The sequence below is a fragment of the Passer domesticus genome, chromosome 1, assembly GCF_036417665.1.
Source record: "Passer domesticus isolate bPasDom1 chromosome 1, bPasDom1.hap1, whole genome shotgun sequence".
Lineage (NCBI taxonomy): Eukaryota > Metazoa > Chordata > Aves > Passeriformes > Passeridae > Passer > Passer domesticus.
Window position 1 is genome coordinate 20331105 of NC_087474.1, and position 6000 is coordinate 20337104.

Sequence of the window (6000 nt, forward strand, 5' to 3'; positions counted from 1 at the left end):
GAAATCAAATCTTTAAACACATAGATGTTATCACAGATCTGAAGCAACAAAAAGGATGAGTAAAATGGATGGACTGGAAATAAGGTTCAGCTACAGGAGATGAGAAGTTGTGACCCCAGAATACAATGAGATTAATTATCTACACAGTGATTTGATTTTTTTTTCCACAATGGCCAACTGATTCATTGCTCATGCAAAGTTTCAGGAAGACTATTTCCCTTGTAATTAGATAATGAAAGGAAAAATATCTGCAGCTGTGAGAGGCTTCTTGAAATAACTGTGAATCTCTCCCATTCCTGAATGAAGGGCTGTATTCATTGACTTTGAGAGAAGGAAGGAGGTGATAAAGACATGACACTTGAAGTTTTTCCAGCTTTGGCTTCATTGCTGTTTCAGAGTAACTTCAGTATTTGCTGAGGCACTGTGACATATTTCACTGTAGTGGTACAGACTGTGCTATCCAAAGGTAACAGAAAGGCTTTTCTTTCAAGCCAGTAAATACTTAATCTTTTGTGGAAATTTTCTGTCTATGCCTGGCTTACCCAGGAAACCTAAGGAGTAAAGTGGTGTTTAAGTGGGATGGTTTTCTTTATCAAGTGTTGCTACATGCACTAAGAAGCTTCTCTATACATGTAAAAAGCTTTGGTCTTTAAATCCATTTTCAAGTAGTTAAACTGAAGTAATTCTTTGCAAACAGATGAAGGAGGCACATCCAAGTCAGCAATGGAATTGAAAAATTAATTGATGTAGTGAATCTGATGTAGTGATTTAATTTTGGCTGTAATGAATGCTTGATATTTTCAAAGTTTGCTAGTTCTTTAAGTCTACATTTAATATATTATTATTCTAATGAAGCACTTAGACATTATTCAGAGTGATATTTGTGTTTAGTGTAAGATACTAACAGATCAGACAAACAAAGCAGTTACTCTCCCAAGAGGAGAAAATGCTAATACCATAACAGTTTCAGTCCTTTTGACATACTTGCTTGGCCTCAAAATTTCTGAAGCATGTTGCTCTGCTCTGTTGAGTGCTGCTTCATTAATATTATTTGCTTTATTGGCTCCTCCACACTCAACTGGTTTGGGTGGTAGAGAATCAATGCCATCTCCTCTGCATCTGCTTCTTGTTTAAAATGCTGAGGATATCTCCTGTCTCATTAACATGTCTGCAGCTTTTCAGCAATTCCCATGTGATTAATGAAAATATATTCTATTTGATTTTGGGGGAAAGGGGTGTTTAGTCTCCACCCCACTTTTCTAATGCCCATATATACACAAAAAGTCCTGCAGTATCTATTACAGATTATTTCACTAAGTAACCAGCCAAGTCTTTGTTCTGTAATTTAGCAGAACAAAGAAACCCTAAACTTGGCCCCCCAGCCATTTTGCAAACATCTGTGTGAAACCATTGACTCACTGCAATGTCTTTAAGAGGAAATCTCGTAAAACATATTGTGGACTCCTCACTGTCATCACTACAGTTGTTATGTTGTGTCAAGTGTATACTGATCTTATGTAGATCATGGTTAGGGGAATTTATTATCTCAAAAATGCTTTCTCTGGAGAGTGGGAATGAAGTGCAAGAAAAAATGTGGATTGTCTTCTGGAAGCACACTCAGAGCTGGTGAACTTTTAACTACTAGCCCCTCAGGGGGATCTCCTGAGCAGGTCTGCAGGAGAAGGGGAAGTGGCTGTGTGGGGTGTGGGCATCACCAAGGAGGAGCAGTGCCTGGAAAGATGTGGATTGGCTCCAGCATACAGCATTGTCCAGACCTAGCGTGGAGAGGTGCTTCTGCAGCTGCCATAGGACTGAGGGGCTCTGTGCTGCTGGTTCACACAAAGGGAGGCACATATGCCTTCCCAAAGATAAAGCATTTCTCTGGTCTGCTCATATTGCTCCATCTCTTCTCCACTTTTGATTCTGGACTGATCCCCCGTGTCCCAGAACAATGTCCGTGCCCATTCCTTGCAGACCACCTCCCAAAACAACCTTTGACTTGTTGACCTCTGCCTGTTCCTCTTGGCTGCTAGAGCTGCCCATGTAATATGTGCCCTGGTTCTTTTTAATATCTCCCTTCTTTACAATATCTCCCTCATGACCACCCCAGGCCCTTCAGCTTGTTCCCAGTATACCCTGGGGACATGGGAGGGAAGGGATAGCCTTGTACCAGGCTGCTGGGCTGAGCTTGGGCAGTGGGATTGCCCACAAACTTCATGTAATTTTGGGAAAGCACTTCATTCCTTGCTTCCTCATCGGCAGCAGGGCCACCAAATAACAGTGCTGGATATGTGCTTGCAAATAATAAACTCCTCAGGTGGAAAGCAGGACTCTCCTATTTCTCTAAGGCTGAAGCAAGCTTGAAAAGCCATATCAGCGCTGAGTAACATCAGCCTCCATGGACCAGCTGCTGCAAGTTCAAGGGCCTCTATTGGAGAAGCATGTGACTGCTCCCTTTCTTTCCCCACAGAGCCATAAAACCACATAGGATTATTTCTTAGCTGCTTATGGTTGCCTTATTTGGCCCGTCATTTATAAGTGATAAAGTAAAACCAAGCTGATGAAAAAAATAGTAATGGATACTGTGATTTGAGCTATTTATTCATCTCAGGCTTGCAGGAAAAAAGTCTGCTTATTCCATTCTCATCAATCCAATAGATATAAAGCTATTGAACTGTCATACAAACAATAGTTTTTAAAAGCTGCTGTGTAGAACAACTTATGTGGGAAGAACTAGTTATACTGAGTATTTATCTTTTTAGCTTTGGATCCATGAACACTAAAAGGATCAAGCTTGTATTTCTTTTGAACATAGAATTATATAGGAATTACATGTCACATCTAGAGCTTCTCTAGAATTACTCTGGAGATTTTCGGCAATGAGATAGAAATGTAGTGCCTTGTCTTTGCTCTACTGCACACCAGGTTATTGCATTTTTTTGTTTCTGTAACAGAAGAGATGCACAGCCCCGAATGGGAGTACAGAGACACAAGCAACCATGAATCAGATCATTGAAGAGGATTCAAGGAATTGAAAATGTGTCTCTGAGCAACAGCCAAGCTGGTGTGTTGGCTCAAATAAGGAGTGGCTACAGATGAAGTGACTGGGGCATTGAATGCCTAAGTGCCCTCCAAAAAATCTTAACTGCCTGAAGCCAAGCAGTCAGAAGCATTAGAGCACTTGACAGTCTTGGCCTAGGCATGGCATTTTGTCAAACAGAACAGGATCACTTCATATCAGCATCCAAAGTTGCCATAAAACCACCACGAATGGAAGAGGCTGGCAGTGGAGTCTGTGTGTTAACAATGCAGTTCCTTGTTTTGGCTGGCTTGTGTCACAGATGTAAAGATGGCATGTAAAGCTTTTGTAAAAACTGTCTCTTCTTCCCCATGTACTCCAATGATGTCTACAGCTTAAAAAGCTGAACAGAGTCCATCTCCTACTATGCCCTCCACATCCTGTATTTTTTACCACTAGATAGCAGGCACCAGCTGAAAAACACCTCAAATGCTGGTACTCTAAGGAGGAATGAAGCATTTCCACATGAAATACTGTCTGAACTATTTTGTTCAAGTGTTCAGTGTTTCCACCACCACCTGTGGGGGAAGTGCAGGATTTGGGTGTTGGCATACCTTTACTATATGCTAGGCACAGAGCAAATTTGTGGCACAGAAGGGCTGCATTTCAAATATAAAATGTGGAGTAGCAGATGAATGTAATAAAAGAGAACCATACAGAAACAATGACACGATTATGAACATCATAATAAGCAATGGTCACAGCATGCCAGGGCCATAAGTAGACTTCCTCTTCTGGATTCCTAAACTGGGCATCATGATACCTAAATAGAAGTCATCCGGCCCATCAAGGCAGCCCAGGGCATCTCTCCTAGTTACTCCAATGCCACATACAGCCAATGCCATGTACAGCCATGAAATGGAAATGACAGCTGTGAGCTCACTCTCCAGCAACTCCCTTGAGCCCATCTGATAACATTCAAGCCTAGTGCCAAGGAGGAAACAGCAGGCATCAGCTTGGGCAATTTTCCCTGCCTTGCTGGGGGCTGAGGAGCTGGGTGCCACTGGGATGCACTGTCCCAAGGCCACTTTTCAGAAGAGCACTGGTGTGCAGGGTAGGGGAGACAAGCAGGCAGAGGTCGTGCCCAGGAGCTCATCTCAGCCCTGTGTTACATGCTCTGCTCTGGCTGTGCTGTGCTGTGGTTCATGGCAGGCCACGATGCAGAGGGACTACAGAGAGAGTAGAAGGACCTGGCTGCAGGCAACTGAGTAAAGCAATCTCCTGGGACTGGAAAGTTGTGGTCTATGTTCATAGGCGTGAGTGGGTGGCATCTTCTGTAATACAAAATGCTTCAAGCATGGACATTTAGAACGCCAAGTAGATATCTTCTAAGTACCAATGCTTACTGTCCTGTGGTTCCCAGGTTCCAATGTCCTTTTCTACACCAGTGGCACCAGTGCTGTGGGAAAGATGATGCATATGTCTCTCCCCAGACATGTCCATCACCCAGTCATGGTCCTCTCCTGAGAAGTAAATGATTATTCACATCCTGACAGGTTGAATTAATTCCAGCATTCACTTGCTCTGCTTTTGTGGCTGAGTACAGTGGCCAAGACGCTGTTATACATGTAGTGTCCCTTTCTCCTCTGATGCTTTCTTGAGCCTGTCACTGTGTGGCACCATCTAAACAGGCTCAGTGGCTTGGGCCTCCCACAGACTTTGAGTTATTCTCCACCAGTTGCAAAAACTCCAGCAATGAAGTGCTCCTGCTGATACACTTCTGAGTTTGTGCAATAGCCTGTGAGTATCTACAGCCAGCAGCAGTAGAAGCAGCAGTCTTAAGGCTGGATACCTCTGTGAGCTGGCTGCCCCAAATAGTATGTGGTTCAAATTACTCTGTTGAACTAAGGCTCCTAAATTTCTCTTAAACCAGCCCTAGGTTTCCTAACAATCAGTCCAAATGTAATCCCTTGCCAATAAATGAACTTGAAGAAGCCTGGAATTCCAGCTATGTTGTTTGAGATCTCCAATGAATGTCTTGGAAAGTTTACAGCCTTGCCATGTTCTGCTAATCATTTAAACATTTAACTTGCCAAATGCTCAAAGGTTCAACATTTCCATGTTCAATGTCCTGAATATACTGTGAAAACATTTTCTAACTTGACCATTCAAAACAAACAACTGCATTTTTGTGTAGGCACCTAAATCAATGCTTTGCTCTGCCATGCTTTGAACTCTGATCTCTGAAAATCAACCACTCTAGATACCTACATATGGCTTTAGGGACCTAAGTCTTGGCAGCCAAATTAATGTTTGTGATACTCTCACATGTTTTCAATAAGAATCTAAACATAAACCAGACCAAAAAACATAGAAGTGGGGGGAAGGAAAGAAAAACAAGGCTCTGTAGGATATCTATGTGTTGACATAAAATATGGAATAATCCTGGCCTACTGCATCTGTGTGTGCAGAGTTTTCTTTCAAATGTGAATTATTGAATCAGTAGTTCAGCCTGTCCTTAGAAGAGAGCTACTGCATCTCACACATACCAAGAGAGCAGGCTCCACACAGAAATGTTTTGAAGTGGCATACAGGTGCCCACCACACCTCAGCAGAAGGTCTTCATTTGCTCCCAGGTAATTTCCTGGGTCTTCTCAAAAATGAATTTTGGTGTCACTGTTGAGTAAAGGTTTTTGTGTTCTCTGTTCTTATGCAATTGTCTGACCTCTGCCCTAAGGCTGCAGCTCTGGGCATCAGGCCCACTCTGCAAACTGACAGCCTCAGGAAGGCTTTTGAGGGAAGAAAAAGTTAATGGTATGAGGCCACATTTGGCAGTATCTAGGAGATGCCCAGGGTTACTGGCATCAGAAATTACTTGATCTGGTTTTAAATTTACAATTTGTCAATGTGGCTTGTTTTTAAAGGTACAAATGTGATAGGCTCACCATCGTACCTGCTTCAAGGTCCCTTGATAAGCTGTG